A 21,511-nucleotide genomic window follows, 5' to 3' on the forward strand; every position below is an offset into this window, starting at 1 on the left:
ATTGGATATGGAGTTTGGACCGATATCTTGGGGATGGATTTGAAAGTCGGCGAGCACGTCACGGAAAAAAATTTGATCCGGGAGGAGTGAAGCCTCGGCTCAGGTGATCAACAAATACAATAACTTCTCCGTCTTGGGGTTCAGGAGGAAATTCTAGACCGGGGACTCGCCAATGGATAGTGTCCTTATTTGCTAAAGTGCCCGTTGCAACACAACTAGCCAGCTGCGCTTCCGTAACCCGGGAAGGAACCCAATTATAGGAACAGAATTGTTTGGCCATTTCTGGTGACAAGCTAGAAAAAAGCACGATATCCGGTTTAAAGTTCATGGTTACAACTTACAAACCGGTGCAATGATGGAAGACGATGATATTTCAAGCATTTGGGTGTACTGAACTGGATTTCAGCATTTAAAGCAGGTTGGCGGTTTAACAGAGGGCTAATGGTATATGATGAGTTATCAAAGTTTAAAGGATAAACCGCCCACAATGGTATAGAGGCTACAGATTTACAAAAATTTCTAAGTATGGCGCAAACAGATTTCTCAGATCGGTGGTATAAATTTGGATCTGCCACAGTTCTAAAAAGAGGAAATAAATTTAACCTAAAGTGGTGGCAGTGGAAGAACACGTTTGTTTGATTGGATCTCAGGCAGTAAAAGGTGTTTTCTGAGGTTGGCAAAGGACGCTGGACTATCATCGCCTACTTCTACTACCAATTGCAAATCAAGTTATGAGATCTAAGAACAGAAAGAAGACGAACAGGGAAGAACACCGACGAACGGCGGAACCCTAATGCAGATCTGAGGTTGAAAAGGAAATGAACTCACCGGTGCTGCGGAAGAGCGGAGGAGCGCCGCGTTGCTCTGGTTCGATCAGGTTGATGCAGCAGCCTTGGTTGATGCAGATACGAAGGTCGACGGCGGCGGCAGAGCTCGAGTTCTGAGACGTCGCGAGGAAGAAGGAGACGAAGAGAAGGGGGGAAAATGGAAAGGACCCTAGGCCGTATTTATAAAGACGAAAGGATAAGGGTCAAGCGCAAGAATCGAGGAGCCTAACAAATGGATATGTGACAGATTTGTCGCCTCGATTGTCAGAGGCTCATTAATGAAGGTGAGGAATATATCACTTAAAATAACAGGTGATGTCATGGCGGTTTATTATGATTCTGGATGATGACGTCATGGCGGTTTACAAGATTTATGCGAAGATATGGAAGAAGAAATTTTCTCAAGGTTTTTGGAGATTGACATGAATCAGTTCAAATCAATCTGCGGCCTAATGTTTGGGATATTACTACTAGGTGTAAACCGGCCAAGGAAGCCGGGTTATCCCCATAATGGATTGTTTATATTTAAAGCCCATGAAGACAAGGATTAAGCGGTTTACTACAGAGACTCGAAAGCCCAAGGCCCAAAGGTAGATTAAGGCCTGTAGCTATAAACCGCCATGTAATACATGACTTGTATTGTAAGGTATGACAAAGTAGAGACCGAGCCGGTATGTGTATAAACTGGCATCGGGACTCTGTAAGCCGGCGGGCGTCGACCTGTGTATATAAAGGCATGACCCGGCGGCGGTTCAAGGACAAGAAACAACAACTCGAGATCTAGGTAAAGTGATTCCGCTCCTTGATCCGCGAGACCACAGCAATTCCACCACAACTGGATCGTAGGCTTTTACCTTCACCGCAAGGGGCCGAACCAGTATAAACTCTCATGTCCTTTGTCCGTTTAACCCCTTTAAGCTAACCCGTTGCGATGGTCCAGATTAAGTCCTTTCGCTAGGACATCTGCCGTGACAAACCCACGACAGGACCCGTGCAAGAAAGAAGATGGAGGAGGAGAAGAAGAGGAAGCTGGAGGAGGAGCAGAGGAAGCAGGACGCGGAACGCCTTCAAGGCCTAGAAGCAAGGCACACGGACTTGGCACTCAAATCCCAGCAGCAGCAGCAGCAGCAGCAGCAGATCGACTCACTTAGCCAGGAAAGGGGTCTCAGCAGCGGCAGCAGCAAGCGGATGATCATCCAGCATTGGATAGCACCGTCGCATCCATGCCGAGAAGCAGCGTTGGTTCCGCCCCAGGCGACGCACTGCTGGATACATACCCTGTGGATGACATCATAGAGAACACTAACTATGAGCTACACTTCAAAATGAAGAACATATCCATGAAGGTGGCGGACGCCATTGCTTTTACAATTACCCCCGAAGCAACCTTCCATTGCGCCCCGATTCCAGCGGGCTATGCTTGTGTCTTGGTTGATGAGGTGGTGGACCCATATTCGGGGCTACAGCTTGACATTCCTGGAGGTGACGACGAGCACACACCGGGAGAGGCCATACAGCGTATCATCCTATGGAGAAAGGATTGCATCATCTTTCAAAGTCCACCGACACCGCGTCTATCGACTCCTGCTCGAAGTCCGCCACCGTGTCAGCAGACTCCCGCTCCTCCAAGTCCACGAGCGCGTGAGCAGACTCCTGCTTCAAGTCCGGCACATCGTCAGGCCACTCCTCCAGGGTCAAGTCCGACACCATGTCAGGCCACACCTCCTGCTTCAAGTCCGGCACAGCGTCAGGCCACACCTCCTGCTTCAAGTCCAACACCGTATCAGGCCACACCTCCTACTTCAAGTCCGGCACAGCGTCAGGCCACTCCTCCTGCTCCAACCCAGCCACGTCAGCCATCTCCGCCGCATCAGCAATCGCAGAAGAGACACACCGCAGCTATGGTGCGTAGCGGTACGAGTCGAGGTAGTATAGGAAGTGCAGGCGGAGACAAGCGATATAAATATGGTCCAAGCAGCCTCGCTCCTCTTCCTCAGAGGCCTTACGACATGACCGAGGAGCAAAACGATGCCATAGTGCGGGCCGAAGTGGACGCCCATTTTGGACCGAAACCGGCACCGCCGCCGAGGGAGAAAGTGCCTGAGGAAAAGATTGAACTTCATTCGTATGGCTAGACCACCAGCTCCCAAGCCTGTTGACTCAGACTATGAGCGCCAAATCAGGAAGGCACATCGAGCACGACTACAGAAAGAAGCGAGCTCAAGCTCGAGCCAACAACCAGCTGTCAAAAAATGCGGGAAAACCATTCCCCAGCTGGGAGAACAGGCGGCGCAATCGATCCCCCCGCTTGTTGTGCCAACAACACATGAGAGTACGCGCGCCCAATATTATTGTGGGCAAACCGTTTACGTTCCCGAGCTGGGCGATGTGGTAATAACCGAGGAGCATATAATGCAGGCTGAAATGCTCAAGATCACTGTTGGACAACTCCTCGATATCGAGCCCATGTCTCCGCATAGAGAGGAGGAAATAAAACGGAAATATGTCCGGGGCCAACCTTTGGTCGAGCCCGAGGAGGTCAAGAACCTCCCAACGAGAATGTATGAATTGCATGATTGGTACATGAAAATTACCAAGAGTTCCAATCGAGAGTCCCTCATGGTGCAAGTCGAGGAAGATCATTACTTCAATAAGAAAGCTCTGTCCGTTGAGTATTCAGAACTATTTCAGTTATTCAATCAATATGCACTCGACAAATCTATCGTCAGTTGCTATTGTCTGTAAGTGATTTATTTCTGTAATTTAAGTCTCAAGCTAGCTCTAGTGCTCATTGATTGATCATTAATTACCTATAATTATATATCCTCACTATATATTCTTTTTTGTGGTATTATGCAGGATGAAGATGTATGAAATGAAAAAAGATGGACGCTATGACATTGGGTTCATTGACCCAAATACCGTTAATGAATACACATGGAAATTGGAATGGTGTAGACAAGATGTAGAGAAAAACATGCTAGAGTTCTTGAAGCGCCTCAATAGCAATGAAGATATACTACTTCCTTACAACTTCGAGTGAGTCACACTGTCTTGTACTACAAATTCTGTTTTTGCTTACTAGCTAGATGTTAATGAGTGTATAGGGTTTAGGGTTATAGTTGATTAGTGTTATGCACATGCCCGCTTAATTTATACATGCAAACGTATGCGCATGCAGGTTCCACTTGATCTTGTTAGACATTAAAGTTGACAAAGGAAAAGTTGAAGTACTGGACTCACTACTTAAAAAAGAAAGTGACTACAGCATCGTGAAGGGGATAGTCAACAGGTAATTTCAATCATTATTAACTATATCTCAGCCTATTTAGTTCGTCATTTCCTGATATGAACTATTTTTAATAACCCTTTTATTAATTTTCTTAGCCGGCGGGCAGGGCTTGGGCAAAGTACATCAAGGTGACTCCAGGAAAATGGCGACAAAAGCTATTTTGGTATCGACCCAAGGTAAGTAATTAAGTAGTACTAGCTAGCTAGGTACCATCTCTTTAATTCTTGTTTCAATACCATTAATTAATTAACATGCTTGATTAATTATTATCTGATTAAATTCTATTCTCGTAAAGGCCCTGAAGTAGGCGCCGGGGACTGAAGTGTGTGCATACTATGTTTGCAAGAACATTCGCATGATGGTGTCTGAAAGGAGCAGATTTGATAGACAGCAATGGGTACGTTTGCCAGAACACTATTCACAAATCTTACATGATTGTCGATATCTTGTCACACAACTAATACACATGCATATTGATCTCCTTCTTAACAGTTCAAAGACGTGCGGGACCAGCTCCTACCAATAGAGCGCATACGAGCAATTTAAGAGGAAATAGCGGGATTTTTGCTCGACCAGGTCATAGATCCCAAAGGAGAATACTATTACCCGCTACCGCCCCCATGAACCACTTGTCATCGTGCTCCGAAGGCACCAAGGCAACATGTAGGAGAAATTGTATATATATACATGTGTATGTGTGAATAATTAATGGTGGTTGTGAGACATTCGATTATATATATATGATTGGTTCTACGAGAAAATCTATTTATATATATGCATAACGTGTAAAATATGTAGTATCGTAAAATACCAGCAAACAAAAAAGAATTAAATGGAAAACACAAAATTAATGGAAAAATAAAAATTAAAACCAAACCACCCCCCCCCCCAAACATTTAGTACCGGTTGGTGCTACCAACCGGTACTAATGGTCTACCAGCACCCGGGCCTGGCTCGTGCCACGTGGTGGCACTTTAGCGCCGGTTCGTGCCGAACCGATAGTAAAGGGGGGGATTTAGTCTCCACTCTTTAGTGCCAGTTGCAGAACCGACACTAAAGGCCCTTACAAACCGGCGCTAAAGCCCGGTTCTGCACTACTGTACTACCTTCAAATCGTTTCTTCTACATCCTTCCAATGATATCTCGGTAACAAGTATCTATTCATGCATTCTTTTCTTGCATTCAACCTTGTGTAGGTTGCATATTGGCATGATATTCATTCCATCTTGTGATACTTGTTTCCTTTCTCAAAGCATCCCAACAATGAACTCTTATTGCTAGTTGTGTTGTCTTTGATGCTCGTGTGGTTGGAATTCATTTATATACAATAAGACCATATCTAGCCATGTGATATGCTCTCAAGCAAATTTCTTATTGGTATATTTATGAATTCCTTGTGGATATCGTGTTCTTTCCTTTTTGTAACTATTTCGTGTGTATATCCTTCTTTGTGGATTGATATCGTCATGATTTTCATCCACCTAGAATCTTATACACTTGAGAGGAGTTACATCTGTAGTTGATACCTTATTCTTTCACGTCCACCTTTTCTTGGTGGTTATGTGAAAGGACTTACCTTGAGTGCGGATAGTATATCGTTGCATCTTGATGCACTCTGTTGTGGTGAAGATATTGTTTTTCTCTTGCTTGTCTTGATGTGGCTTTTGCCATATCGATTGGTATCCCTCCTCTTGACAAAGCTATCATTTTCTTTCTTCACCATGGGTTGTCATAAGTGTTGGTTATTCATTGTGCATTTTTAGTGTGCTTGTGAACCCTTTTGCTTGGTGTGTGTGTGGGGAGGACATGTCATGCACCTTGTATCTCCAGTATCCAAGACAATGTTGATGCTTAATGCTCATGCGTATATTAGTCTTCTCAAGTGGTTTTCCATGACTCACACACATCGGTTTTGGTTGAGCCTATTCTTAAGTTGCCTCTTTTACATGTTGCTCAACCATTGGTTTGTTGCAAGTTCTAGGCTTTGTTTCCTACTTGTCCACTTGCACTTGTTGTGAGTTTCTATTGATTTTCGGGGAGTGATGATCCTATTTTTGTGCACTTGGTATCCTAATGCAAATATTCTAAGGAGCACACAAATCATGGGAGCTTCACTAGTGTCTTTAGAACACTCCGTTGCTCTCTTGCACTTGTCGTGAGGTTCTATTGATCTTGGGGGAGTGACGATCCTATTTTGTGCTTGTTGTATCCTATTACAAAACTAAATTGTGCACAAATCATGGGGGGCTTCTCTAGTTTCTCTAGAACACTCCTTTGCTCATATCATAATTTCTTTTATTCATGTGGCACGTAGGATAATTGGTCTAGTTGGTTCAATTGGTATCTGTTAATTGCTTGCTTCATTTGGTATCTTTTGATTGCTTGATTGCTTGTGTCTCTCTTTGTTATGTCTTTGTGGCATATCATTCTTTAGCAATCTTTGTGCCGCAATATAGTTTGTCTTCCTCCAAGTATTTACCTTTGGATATGTGTATGACATTCCACTCTCTTTTTGAGAAATACACAATTTATGGAGGAATACTCTCTATATTGGCCTTCTAAGCTTCTCGCACATTTTGGCAATCGATGCCAATGGGGGAGAAGTTTTAGAGAGTTTTGTGGACAAGTTTTCAAAGTTTTGCATTGCTTTTGTTTTGTTCCTAAGCATTTGCATCTCTTACTCATGCATCATTGGTTGTTGCATCGCCTGGTGATGCATAATTCCTTATATAAACTCTCTTGAAAGTGATTGTCATCAATTACCAAAATGGGGGAGATTGAAAGAACATGCGGTGCCCCCATGTTTGGTTTGAAGGAAATATGCCCTAGAGGCAATAATAAAGTTGTTATTTATATTTCCTTATATCATGATAAATGTTTATTATTCATGCTAGAATTGTATTAACCGGAAACTTAGTACATGTGTGAATACATAGACAAAAACAGAGTGTCCCTAGTATGCCTCTACTAGACTAGCTCGTTTATCAAAGATGGTTATGTTTCCTAACCATAGACATGTGTTGTCATTCAATAAACAGGAGTCTTGAAATGGTCGAGACATAAAGATTGATATATTGGACAGCTATATTCGGACACCGAAAGTGTTCCGGGTGATTTCGGAGAAAACCGGAGTGCCGGAGGGTTACCGGAACCCCTCGGGGAAAGATTGGGCCTACATGGGCCATAGGGAAGAGGGGAGGCATCCCACAAGGTGTTGGAGATATGCCCTAGAGGCAATCATGTATGATGATATTTCCTATGTGTTTATGAATAAAGATAGTCCTTGGACATTATCAATGATGTGTATTAGCAAGTACGTGACTTGTTTGTGGGACTATGCATTGTATGATGGCTGTCCTAAAAGGTCCCTAGTCGAAAGGGCTGTGTGGACGCGCAGCCGACTAGACTCTCATAAGACACGGTCGATGGCTTGGTCTCACTAGCCATGAAGCATTGGATGCTAACCGGATTATATGGACTTGGAAAGGTCTGGTCGGGTTCGACGTAGTCGGATCTGAGTCGAGATAAGGTCCGAGTCGGACAGTCCAATTATGAGACGCAACAATATGTCATCTGTGAGTCTCTAGTACAACATACGTTCTATGTCCTAAGACCTGAGCTGGCACATGTACTCGGGATGGTCACAGACTTGCTTTGGGCCGACCAAACGCTACACCATGACTGGGTAGTTACAAAGGTAGGTTTCAGGCTTGTCCAGACCCATGCTGCGAGACATGGTCGAGCAAGATGGGATTTGCCCCTCCGACCAGGAGAGATATACTCTGGGGCCCTCGTGTGATCCGACCAGGATAAGCATGGCCATGCGACAAGGATTATGAGATAATCCGGATAGTGGTCCGCATCACTGGAATGAGAAATAGGTCATGCTAGCACAAGGATGACAGACTCGCCTTGAGCTCGACAACATATATCGTGTGTCAAAAGGAATGGAAGTGTGATGTACAGGTTCGCTAACCAGCTTCATAGTCTGCTTGGTGTTCGACATGCCTTGCTAGAGGCCGCTACCAACCGTGCAGTTCGGAGGTGATCTGAACTGCGACCAAGCCGACTTGAACCTAAGGGGTCGCGCGCTTAAGGGAAGGAACCTACGAGGTTGGATCCGAGGACATTGGTCGGATGTGATCCGAGCTGTATTCGGATTGTGGCCGAGTAGACTTATGGGCTTTAGGGTCCGTGCGAGGCCCAAGTGTTGAGCCCGCGACGGACGCCTATATAAAGTGGAGGTGCAGCACACTCATGCGGTTGATCACTTCGGCGTTGTCACTAGGGTTTGCATGTGTTGCAAATAGACACCTCCACTCGCCGCTGATTGTGTGATCAGACCTAGCAGTCCGCCACACGGTGTTCCTCCTGCACGCGCGGATACCATTAGAGGCGGTGCACCTGCGCCGCTCCGGCGAACTTGTACGTGGGATCCGGAGACAGGCTGTTCGAGGGAGATCGGACGAGGAGGAGACGATCCACGCGGACGCGCTGCCCCAACTCTTCTTCCGCTGCACGGCACCGCGCGCCTAGTGGTAACGAACTATGATCCATCTCCCGTAGCATGTTCCTGTTGTTCTGCACGTAGGAAAATTTTAATTTGCAGTCGACGCACCCTACGGTAGAACGTAACAGTGGTATCAAAGCCTATGCTATAGGATTTGGTTTCAGATCGTATGCATATTAGATATGGGGAGGCGGCAGATGAGATCTGTTGTCGTTGAAGAGATCGGCTATGTGCATGGTTGATCTGATCAACTGCACATGGGGATCGTTGAGGCGATGTTCTCTATCAATTGGGATCGATGAGGTCGTGACACGATCTACCCCTACCGGTCTGTTATCCGCCATCGGGGTTAACAGTGAAACGTAAATCCGAATCGGATTCGCGATGATCGATGAGATCGGTCAGATCAGAGAATTCGGCGTGATCGGAGTTCAGTTGTGATCTGTGATTTCGGAAAACGTCGGACGCTGCCTGCACCCGCGAGGGGCGTGATCGAGGGACCGCCGTGTGCGTAGGGCCTTGTATTTCGTACACGATCACTCAAACCGGTAGAATGCGATTCTATGCATAACTTTGTTTTGCAGGTTTGATGTGAAAAGTATGGCTCATGTGTATGTGATGCATGTGTGTAAATTATACATGGCCTGCGTGTCATGTTTGTCAGCCGGCAGGAGCCAAAGTGTTGTCATTATATTGTATAACGACTTGCGTGTCGACTTGTGACTCTATGTAAAATTCATTACTAGTTGTAGTAGTTGGATAATAGAGATCAGGTTGGTGGCTTGGCATCCCGGTGTGACAAACAAGATGCAGTTCCTAGATGGTCATCGAAGTTGGAGCTGACCTGGAAGAACGTCCATGAAGGAGCCATACTATTTCACAATATGTGTTTATTTGTGATTATTATGCTTCAAGTTTTCTATGCATGTTAGAATGGTAGAAAGATCCCTCATGAATATCAAGCGAATAGTCATCCCCGATGTTGCACCTTCGTACATCAAGCACGTCTAGTAGTGGACTCATAAAATTGAGGTGCTGCTGGATGTCCTTGAACTGTAGGGTTCGTGTCGGACACGGACATGCACTGCATCAGGTTAACTTGACAAGGCTATCAAAACGGTTTTGGGCCTTGTGGCTAAGAAGGTTGGGGGCCGGGCTATGAGATACCTTCCCGACCGACAGGAGTCGTATAGAAATAGGATTGGCAAGGAGTTGCTTACCGAATAGGCATGTTGTCTAGCAGTGATGCTAAAGCTCACTAGTCGCATGTGCTAGTCGGATCCTGAATCACTGAGAGTTTGCGGAGGGATGCTGACTTCAGTGGGAGTATTTCTGTTTAAGGCTTGAATTACTCTACATAAACACATTGCTCAGTGATTGCATATTTTCTGTTGTAGATCAATGGCACCACCTGCTCAACCCAACTTTGCATTGAAATCAATTCTGGAAAAGGATAAACTGAATGGAACAAACTTTACCACCTGGTATAGAAATCTGAGAATTGTTCTCAAGCATGATAAAAAGGAACATGTTCTAGAGGATCCACTTCCAGAGGAACCTGCCGATAATGCTAGTGCCACAGCTAAGAATGGCTACCAAAAACTCGTTGATGAATCAACGGAGCTCAGCTGTCTGATGCTGGCTTGTATGGAGCCCGATTTGCAACAGCATTTCGAAAATGTTGAGGCTTACGATATGATCGAGAGTCTCAAGAGCATGTTTCAGACACAGGCTAGGACCAAAAGGTTCAACGTCTGGCGGTCCTTGATGGATTGCAAGCTGAAGGAAGGTGATCCACTAAGCCCAGATGTGATCAAGATGATCGGATATGTGCAAGCTTTGGATAGGTTGGGCTTCCTGCTCTTGGATGAGCTGGCTACTGATGCAGTTCTGGGTTCTCTTCCGCCCAGCTATGGGACGTTCATCTCGAACTATCATATGCATGGCATGGATAAGAAGCTCACTGAATTGCATGGGATGCTCAAATTGGCAGAGCAGGATATTAAGAAAGGCACGCATCAAGTGTTGATGGTGCAGAAATCGGCTAAGTTCAAGAAGAGTTGGTCCAAGAAGAAGGCTAAGGCAAATGGCACGGAGATGGTAACCTCCGCCGCTGCGCCGAAGTCTGGACCGGACTCAAAGACCGTTTGCTATCATTGCAAGGAAACTGGTCACTGGAAGAGGAACTGTAGCAAGTGGCTTGCAGAGCATGGCAAGAAGGTCGGGAATGCTGCTTCAGGCAAAGGTACACTTGTTGCATATGTTATAGACATTTACCTTGCTGACATACCTAGTAGCTCTTGGGTATTTGATACCGGATCGGTTGTTCATATTTGCAACTTGATGCAGGGGCTGGTAAGAACTAGGCATGTGGCACAAGGGGAGATTGACATCAGGGTCGGCAACAAAGAAAGAGTTGCTGCGTTGGAGGTCGGCACGATGCAGCTCCAGCTTCCTTCTGGATTTATTTTGGAATTGAATAATTGTTATTACATTCCTGCACTTAGTCGGAACATTATTTCTGCCTCATGTTTGATGAGTCAGGTTTATGAATTCAATCTAAAGGACAATGTCTGTTCGTTTTATTTGAATGGTATGTGTCAGAGTAAATGGCCACGGGTAGCCTAACCGACTCCCCCTGGCTCTACAAAAAATTATCGGGCTGATCAAGCCTTCAAGCACCCAAAGCACAGGGCCGCCTTCCCCTGGCCGGCTATCTCACAGTCTGACTACTGGAAGGCGACCCGGCCCTAAAAACCCTCCCGAAGAGAGCCACAAGAAGGCCGACTCTAAGAAGCCGGCCACAAGAGGATCGGCTCCCACAAGCCGGCCACCAGAAGACCGGCTCCCGGCAAGCGGCCAAGATTGCACCCTCAAGGGCTGCACCCACGTAACGGTGACGAGACGGGGCGTGGCTATAGTACAGCCTGCCACCACCGAATCCCGGAGCACGCGTGGCCATCGTGCACCGTACGGGTCGGCCATCCCCCATCCGGCACGGCATTGTTGCCATGTTGACCATGACGCCACCCACGACAGGCTGCCAGTACGGCCCGCGGGCGGCGGGCCCCTTCAGCCAGAGAGAAGCTCGAAGACGGCCAAGCCTCCCCCAGTCGGCCTGGGGCGTAGCCGGCTCCCAATAGCCGGCTACCTCCCTCCCTCGAAGTATGTGCACCATTAAGGAGACAAGACGAGGTAAGGCTACAGTGAGAGCCCGCCAGGCGGCGACACTGTAGCCATGCTTACTTCGACAAAGCCCTCTTCATCAGGGGCGAGGCTACAGTAACCAGCCACCGGCAAGACACCCAGGCGGCGGGGCCGGCCTGTCGGCCAAGAGGCCGGCAGCCGGCGGGACCCACCAGTCGGCGGGCCCCAGCGGCCGGTGGAGAAGCCGGCGAATACAGACACTGATGGCTAGGACCCGCATCCAACCAGATTACCATTGTACCCTTGGGGGGTAGGCCTATATAAACCCCCCGGGGCACCCCTGCAACGGGTTGAACTCTTAGAGTTTTAGACTACACATAGAGAGAAGAGGAGAGCTAGCCTTGCCCTTCTTCCTCCTCTAGCCAAACAGCTCAAGGAGCCACTTGTAGCCACTTGTGTTGATCTAGTGACCATGCGGAGACCCCGCAGAGCAGGACTAGTGGTGTTATCTCCACGGAGAGCCCCGAACCTGGGTAAGATTCGCCAGCATGCATGTCTTCGCCTCATCCCATTTCCAGGCACCGGCGATTTCTTACTGGCTCCCACAATGATAAGCCACCCGTTGACATATGTCGCACCTACCACCCGACATTTGGCGCCCACCGTGGGGCCAGGTGCACCGTCGTCCGAAGACCTGTTCTGGACGGGAACCTTTTTCCTTCCCAGCGAGCGTAGCCAGTCGGCACGCCCGATGGCGCTTGCCCCGACGCACTGCAAGGCGTTGATGACGCCTGCGTGGCGAGCTGCCTCGCCGATCTTCTTGGCAAGGCTCGCATCTCCGACGAGCCTGCGTCCGACGCGGGCACAGACTGCCCCGAGAGCCGCCTCGTCAGCCTCCTCGACCAGCTTCACGTCTCCAGCGAGCTTGCTGTGGACTTGGAGTCGGTCGGCTCCACCGACCCGATGCTTGTCGACTCTGACACGGCATCGCTTGACGCCTTCCCAACCAACGTGGTGATCATCGACGACCCTCTTCCTCGAGCCGACAGTGGCAGCAACGCTGTCACCGAGGTGCTGGTCATCAGCCACGGCGCCGGCTCAGGCGAGAATGCCCACGACGCCCTACAAGCGGCGCTACACGACTTTTCCGCCCCCATCCCGCCCGACGCCGACGCCGAGACACTGGAGGCACGCCGCCTCGCCCTCATCACGGAGGGCCAGAAGATAGCATCCATGAGATGCCTCACTGAGGCTCACCAGCGCGAAGTCGACCGCGCCGCCTTTGGTATGCCGCATCCTGGCGGGCCGAGCCGAGCCGGCATCGTCAAGAAGCGCGGCGCGGCCATCGCCAGCATGCTGGGAGCAGACCGCCCAGTCTACGCCACACCATTCGAGAACCTGCATGCCGCTGAGGAGGCCGTAGACGAGCTGAACGGGCTGGGGCCGACGAGCTCCCCTACATGACTAGACGCATCCAGCAGATGATCGACGCGGCCGCAGAGCGGCATGAAGCCAGCGCCCGCGCTAAAAGTCCTCCCCAACGCCGAGAGCACGGCGCGACATCCCGGACGCCGACTGCAGACGGCGCCCACGCAAGAAAAGACAAGGAGCCGGCTACTAGCCATAGTCGGACTCGGCTCACAATCGAGCGCGACGCAGAAGGCCGCCCCCGAGCTGTGGAACGACGAGGCGATCCGCCTTCTCCCCCGCCTCGTGGGGAGAGATATCCCACCCCGCCACCTGTTACGCATTTGACTCTCGGCGGCCGACTAGGCCACCGCGAAGGAGTCGGCGAGAATGACGCCCGCCACCGGATCGACCGCCTAGCGCGATCCCTGGCGCTAGAAGAAGAAGATGATGTCGGCCCGCCATGCTTTGGCCCCCGCATCCGCGACGAACCCTTCCCCGAAGGGTGCTCGCTCCCAAGAGACACGCCAAAATACAACGACTCCGTGAAGCCGGAAGACTGGTTGAGCGATTACTCCACCGCAGTCCGCATAGCGAACGGCAACAGGCGCGTTGCCGTGAAGTACATCCCGCTCATGCTTCAAGGCACGGCACGCACTTGGTTGAACAGCCTCAAGCCCTACAGCATCAACAGCTGGCTAGACTTCACGGAAGTCTTCATCCGCAATTTCACTAGCACGTACAAGCGGCCTCCCAAGCCCCGCCAGCTCTCCTTGTGCGTCCAAGGGCCTAGCGAATCAACTCGCGACTACCTCACGCGTTGGGCCGAGCTCCGCAACTCCTACGAAGGGGTGCACGAGGTTCAAGCCATAGAGTACTTCACCGCGGGGTGCCGAGAGGGCACCCTCCTCAAGCACTGGCTCCTCTGCGACGAGCCGACTACCCTCGACGAGCTGCTGATCATAGCAGACAAGTATGCCACGGCCGACTCTTCAATGAAGACCGAGCTTCGAGTGGATGCCTCTGGAAAGGTGCTCGCTCTGGCTCCCAAGACGCCGGCTGGTGACTCCAATCGACGCCCTTACCAGAACGACAACAAGCGCAAGGCCCCTATGCCACCTTCCACCAGTCGGCAAGTAGCCACAGTCGAAGACGAACAACCTGAAGAGCGGCCCATGCCCAAGAAGCAGAAGGGCGGTAGGGCGGCTTGGCAGCCGGCTTTCTCCTACGAGCAAACCCTTGATGCCCCCTGCAAGTTCCACAGCGGCGCGAAGCCGTCCACCACATGACTCTGAAGTCTCATGGGCTCACGCGCATCTCCAAAGGCAAAGGGCTGGTGCCGCCTCCACCTGCTGGCCAGCCACCTCCAGCCCCTCAGCAGTCGGCTGTTCGACCAGCAGTCGGAGCCATTCAAGACGAGTTCCCAGACGAGCACGCCGCCTACGTCGTCTTTACAAGCCAAACTGAAGACAGGCGCAGTCGGTGCCGACAACACCAAGAAGTCAACGCGGCCGCCTCTAACAACCCAGAGTTTATGCATTGGTCTGAGAAGCCTATCAGCTGGAGCCGGGCCAATCACCCAGAGGTGATGCCGTCTCCCGGCTCTTATGTGTTGGTGTTAGACGCCACCCTCGCGGCAGAAAGGCGAGCTGCCCGTTTCCCCCGTGTACTGATTGACGGTGGGAGCAACATCAATATACTGTACCGTGACACCATGGAGAAGCTGAACATCAAGACGAAGCAACTCATGCCAAGTCGGACTGTGTTCCACGGCATCGTACCCGGCATGCCCTGCTCACCAATCGGCAAGATCAAGATGGATGTTCTCTTCGGAGACAAGGATCACTTCCGCCGAGAGGCAGTCTGGTTTGAAGTGGTGGACCTAGAGAGCCCTTACCACGCGTTGCTTGGCCGACCTGCCCTGGCCAAGTTCATGGTTGTGCCCCACTACGCCTACCTCAAGATGAAGATGCCAAGTTCAAAGGGGATCATCACCATAGCCGGAGACTACAAGAAATCCTCTGAGTGTGCTGCAGCCAGCAGCCGACTGGCCGAGTCCCTCGTGATTGCTGAAGAAAAAAATATGCTGGACCGAGTCGTGTATATGGCCGGTAAGCAGCCGGCCCTGTCCCCTGACCCCAAGGAATATGATGCTCAAGGCTCCTTCCAGCCGGCCAAGGAAACAAAAAAGATACCTCTGGACCCAGAGAACCCGGAGAGGTTTGCCGTCATTGGAGCAAACCTGGACAGCAAATAGAAGGCGGGCTCGTCAATTTCCTCCGTGAGAATCGGGACAACTTTGCATGGTCCCCAAAGGACATGCCGGGTGTTCCGAAGGATTTCGCCGAGCACAAGCTACACGTCCGAGCAGACGCAAAACCAGTCAAACAACCTCTCCGCCGACTGTCGGAGGAAAAGAGAAGGATTGTAGGAGAAGAGATAGCCCGGCTTCTGGCAGCCGGCTTCATTATGGAGGTGTTTTTTCCGGAATGGCTTGCCAACCCGGTCCTGGTATTGAAGAAAAACAATAAATGGCGCATGTGTATAGATTATACCAGCCTCAACAAAGCCTGCCCCAAAGATCCGTTTGCCTTACCTCGAATCGATCAAGTGATAGACTCCACAGCCGGATGCGAGCTGCTAAGTTTCTTGGATGCTTACTCAAGCTACCATCAGATCAAGTTGGATCCAGCCGACCGCCTGAGGACCGCCTTCATCACACCATTCGGAGCTTTCTGCTACCTGACTATGACATTCGGCTTGACAAATGCCGGTGCCACTTTTCAGCGTTGCATGCAGAAATGCCTCCTCAAGCAACTCGGCAGAAATGCCCACGTCTATGTAGACAATATTGTGGTGAAGACGGAGAAGCGCGGCACCCTGCTGGAAGACCTCAGAGAAACATTTGACAACTTGCGCCAGTTTCAGATCAAGCTCAACCCTGAGAAATGCGTGTTCGGAGTACCAGCCGGCCATCTTCTAGGCTTCTTGGTCTCCGAACGCGGCATCGAGTGCAACCCAGTGAAGATCAAGGCCATAGAGAGAATGGAGATTCCTACCAAGCTGCAAGACGTCCAAAAGTTTACCGGGTGCCTGGCCTCCCTGAACCGCTTCATCAGCCGGGTAGGAGAGAAGGCTGTCCCCCTGTACCGACTCATGAAAAAGTCCACCCACTTCGAGTGGAACGACCAAGCAGACCAAGCTTTTCACGAGTTGAAGAAGATGCTGACCACGCCACCTGTCTTGGCGGCGCCGACTGAGAAAGAGCCTATGCTCCTTTACATTGCCGCGACTAGCCGAGTGGTCAGCACAGTTATTGTGGTCCAACGCCCAGAAGAAGGCCGGGCTCAGTTAGTCCAGAGACCAGTGTATTATTTGAGCGAAGTACTGTCCACCTCGAAGCAAAATTACCCGCACTACTAGAAGATGCGCTATGGAGTATACTTTGCCGCCAAGAAGCTGAAGCCCTACTTTCAAGAGCATCCCATCACGGTCGTATGTACTGCCCCGCTTGCCAAGATCATAGGCAGCCAGGATGCATCCGGCTGGGTGGCCAAGTGGGCCATTGCGCTGGCTCCTTACACGATCTTCTACCAGCCTCGCACCGCCATCAAGTCCCAAGCATTGGCCGACTTTCTTGTCGACTGGGCCGAGACCCAGTACCTACCGCCGGCTCCCGACTCCACTCATTGGCGGATGCACATCGATGGATCCAAGATGCGCACCGGCTTGGGAGCCGGCATCGTCCTCACCTCTCCCAAGGGCGACAAACTCAGATACACATTGCAAATTCATTTTGCCGCCTCCAACAACGTGGCCGAGTACGAGGCGCTCATACATGGGCTCCGGCTACCCAAAGAGCTCAGCATCCGCCGGATCCTGTGCTATGGCGACTCGGATTTGGTAGTCCAACAATCATCCGGCGACTGGGACGCCAAGGACGCAAACATGGCGAGCTACCGATTCCTCGTTCAGCAAATCAGCGGATACTTTGAAGGATGCGAGTTCCTCCACGTGCCTCGGGTCGACAACGAGCAAGCAGATGCCCTGGCATGAATCGGCTCCACCCGACAAGCTATACCAACCGGCATCTCTCTCCAACACCTCCTCAAACCGTCTGTCAAGCCGTCTCCAGAATCAGACTCCATCTTCGTACCGCCTGACCCTGACGCATTCGGATCCGACCTGGGGAACCCAGCAGGCGGCCCGGGGACTTCGACAGCCGGCCCGGGGACTGCCGTAGTTGCACCCGGCTCGGGGACTTCAGAACCCGGCCCGGGGACTGCAACAGTCGGCCCGGGGACTGCAACGACACAACAGGAGGTGGCCAACTCCAACTCTTCACCACCCAACCCACCCACCCTGGTCACCCACCCTGGTTACAGCCCCGCCCCATAGCCTGAGAACCACAACCGGGAGCTGGATCCTGGATTTGAAGAGGATCCGGATATATTCGTGGTACTTGCGGAAGGGGTGTTCTACCAGGCGAGCTATGATGGCACTGAAGTGGCCATTATCGCCGATTATCCTGGTCTTCTTCCTGCTTCCCACGTAAGTCATCAAGAAAAATCCCCCTCGAAAGAGTTTCCTCGCACTGCCTCACCTACCGCACTACCTCGTGCTCCAAAGGGGAGGCGTTCGGCATGCCATGCTACTCCGGGGGCGACTCCAAAGAGATCGGCTCTAGCGCCGAGCAAGGCCTCTAAAAGGAAGGCCGGTGAAGACACGACCGGTCCCTCGTCGAAGAGGTACGGATTTGAAGGTATACTTTATTAGTCACATCCAACTGTAACTTGTGTGTTTGTCTTGCACCAGAAAAAAGGTTCACCGGACTATGTCCGGGGGTCCGACCAGCCGTACTCCCAACAACCGGGATTTAGCCCCGCCAAAGAAACGGGAGCCGGTACGGGAACAATGTCGGACTGTCCTTCGGCCGAGGGTTCGGAAAATATGTCCGTTACCAACTCGGAAGTAGAGAGTGCCATGAACCATCGGTGCTGCAGGGCTGTTTTACGAGACCTCGAATTCTCGGAAGAGGCATTCAATGCCTTCAGCTCAGCAGAGCCACCAAGCAGCACTTAACAGATGTGCAGGTAAGTTTACTGTGCCCAAAATATGATAACCATGTGCCAGTAGCCCCCGAGACTTAAAGTAGTTGGTACAACTGATTTGAGGATCGTTGTATAACCAGGCTCTTACGGAGAAGAACGTCCTGTTAGCCCAAGAGCTAAAAAGGTGTCAGACACAGCTAACTGTTGTCGCCGAACTGGAGAAATCCAAGAAGGCGTCACCTGGTAATATTCCCCTCCATCGAGAAAATATAATTATATGCCATTAATGCTAACAGTGTTGCCTATACCATGACATAATTGTAAGAGGAACTCAAGGAGGTGCTAGAAGTCACGCAAGCGAATGAACAAGAAGCCAAAAGGCTACATGCTGCGGGCGAGCGTGTGCTGAAGCAGGTCATTGTTGAGAAAAACCAACTCCGGGATTGCAAGACCCAGCTGGGCGAAGAGCTGAAGGATGTGCGGGCCCAGCTAGCCGATTCCGTGAAGGAGAACAAGAGGCTGCGGGGCGGCATATTCAGTATGTGTCTGAACTATTTTTAAAGTAGTTCGAAGATAAAAGGAATTGATATATTTATGATTGCAGGTATATTGACGGGCCGTCCTGAAGAGGAGGTGTCCGGATCATCAAGTGATCTGCTGCAAAGGCTGTCGCAAGTGCACGAGCATGCTCGGCTAGCCATGCGGAGTGTTGCCAAGGCTTTATGGCCATCCGCCTCTTCTCCAGGAAGTATGGAGGAGCTTGTAGAGCTGTTCAAGGGCGCGCGGTGGCGTATCCGACTATGGAAGATCGGCCTGCCGAGAGGGTGCGCGAGAGGCCTGGGCCATGGTGAAAACGCGATATACCAAGCTGGATCCTAATCACATGGCCCGGGTTGGACCGCTAGGGTCAGATGGGGAAGAAATTCCCGTTAGTTTAGTGTATGACCAAGTAGAGGTGGCCGCCAAATATTCCCAACAGGATTGTAAGTTAGACTGCCTGTTGGACGGTGTAGAGGAGGAAGTGTTTGAGTCCAAGTGACTATGTACTTTCCTCGACATGTGGAACTCTAGCTGAATTGTATATCATTTGTCATGGCAGACCTTTTCGCTTCAACCTACGGACCCGAAGGTGCGGAGTGTTTCCGAGTACCCGCACGGCCGAATAGACCGGGGTATACGCGGAAACTAGGCGTAGGGGTCATAGTTGCTTGAACAGACAAGTTGTATCCAGCTAGCTATGTTATATTACATTAAGATAGTAAGAAACATCTTCCAGAGAGAATAGTTCTGTTAAGGGTTCCTTTCCCTGGGTGTGTGATACGTCTCCAACGTATCTATAATTTTTGATTGTTCCATGCTATATTATATTCTATTTTGGACATTAATGGGATTTATTATACACTTTTATATTATTTTTGGGACTAACCTATTAACCGGAGGCCCAGCCCAGAATTGCTGTTTTTTGCCTATTTCAGAGTTTCGCACAAAAAGAATATCAAATGGAGTCCAAACGGAATGAAACCTTCGGGAACGTGATTTTCGGAATGAACGTGATCCATAGGACTTGGACCCTACGTCAAGACATCAACCAGGAGGGCACGAGGTAGGGGGGCACGCCTACCCCCCTGGGCACGCCCTCCACCCTCGTGGGCCCCATGTTGCTCCACCGATGTACTTCTTCCTCCTATATATACCTACGTACCCCCAAACTACCAGATACGGAGCCAAAAACCTAATTCCACCACCGCAACCTTCTGTACCCGTGAGATCCCATCTTGGGGCCTTTTCCGGAGCTCCGCCGGAGGGGGCATCGATCACGGAGGGCTTCTACATCAACACCATAGCCTCTCCGATGATGTGTGAGTAGTTTACCTCAGACCTTCGGGTCCATAGTTATTAGCTAGATGGCTTCTTCTCTCTTTTTGGATCTCAATACAATGTTCTCCCCCTCTCTTGTGGAGATCTATTCGATGTAATCTTCTTTTGCGGTGTGTTTGTTGAGACTGATGAATTGTGGGTTTATGATCAAGTTTATCTATGAACAATGTTTGAATCTCCTCTGAATTCTTTTATGTATGATTGGTTATCTTGGCAAGTCTCTTCGAATTATCAGTTTGGTTTGGCCTACTAGATTGATCTTTCTTGCAATGGGAAAAGTGCTTAGCTTTGGGTTCAATCTTGCGGTGTCCTTTCCCAGTGATAGTAGGGGCAGCAAGGCACGTATTGTATTGTTGCCATCGAGGATAACAAGATGGGGTTTATATCATATTGCATGAGTTTATCCCTCTACATCATGTCATCTTGCTTAAAGCGTTACTCTGTTCTTATGAACTTAATACTCTAGATGCATGCTGGATAGCGGTCGATGTGTGGAGTAATAGTAGTAGATGCAGGCAGGAGTCGGTCTACTTGTCTCGGACGTGATTCCTATATACATGATCATACCTAGATATTCTCATAATTATGCTCAATTCTGCAATTGCTCAACAGTAATTTGTTCACCCACCGTAATACTTATGCTCTCGAGAGAAGCCTCTAGTGAAACCTATGGCCCCCGGGTCTATTTTCCATCATATTAATCTTCCAACACTTAGCTATTTTTATTTTCTTTTATTTAACTTTGCATCTTTATCATAAAAATACCAAAAATATTATCTTATTGCGTTGACCGTGAAGGGATTTACAACCCCTTTATTGCGTTGGTTGCGAGGATTTATTTGTTTGTGTAGGTGCGAGGGACTCGTGCGTGGTCTCCTACTGGATTGATACCTTGGTTCTCAAAAACTGAGGGAAATACTTATGCTACTTTGCTGCATCACCCTTTCCTCTTCAAGGGAAAACCAACGTAGTGCTCAAGAGGTAGCAGTGTGCGTGTATTAGTGTACATGTCCGAAGCGTGATGTGAAAATCATAGTGTGTATATCTTCTGGGGGTTCACAATGGGGTGAGTTCCAAAATGTCTTTAATTCACTGACCGAATATTCCCTTAAGAACGCTAGCTTTCGGCTTCACCCAGTCTGAGGTACACATCCGGATGACCCGGCAGGAACAATCACAGAGGTGCTCCCTTTATGCCCTAGCTGAACTAACGGCAATGTAGGGCATAAGCACATGAGACAGGCAACCCAGCTTGGCCAAAACTTAAGTCATATCGATGCATATAGTGGCGAAGAAAAGGTACATATGGAAAAACTCATTTGTGAAGAGCTTGATGCTCAAGGAATAATAATACAAAGCTTCTATACCAGAAGCCCCCGGGTATAATGGACGTACATAT

The sequence above is a fragment of the Triticum aestivum genome, chromosome 2D, assembly GCF_018294505.1.
Source record: "Triticum aestivum cultivar Chinese Spring chromosome 2D, IWGSC CS RefSeq v2.1, whole genome shotgun sequence".
Taxonomy (NCBI): Eukaryota; Viridiplantae; Streptophyta; class Magnoliopsida; order Poales; family Poaceae; genus Triticum; species Triticum aestivum.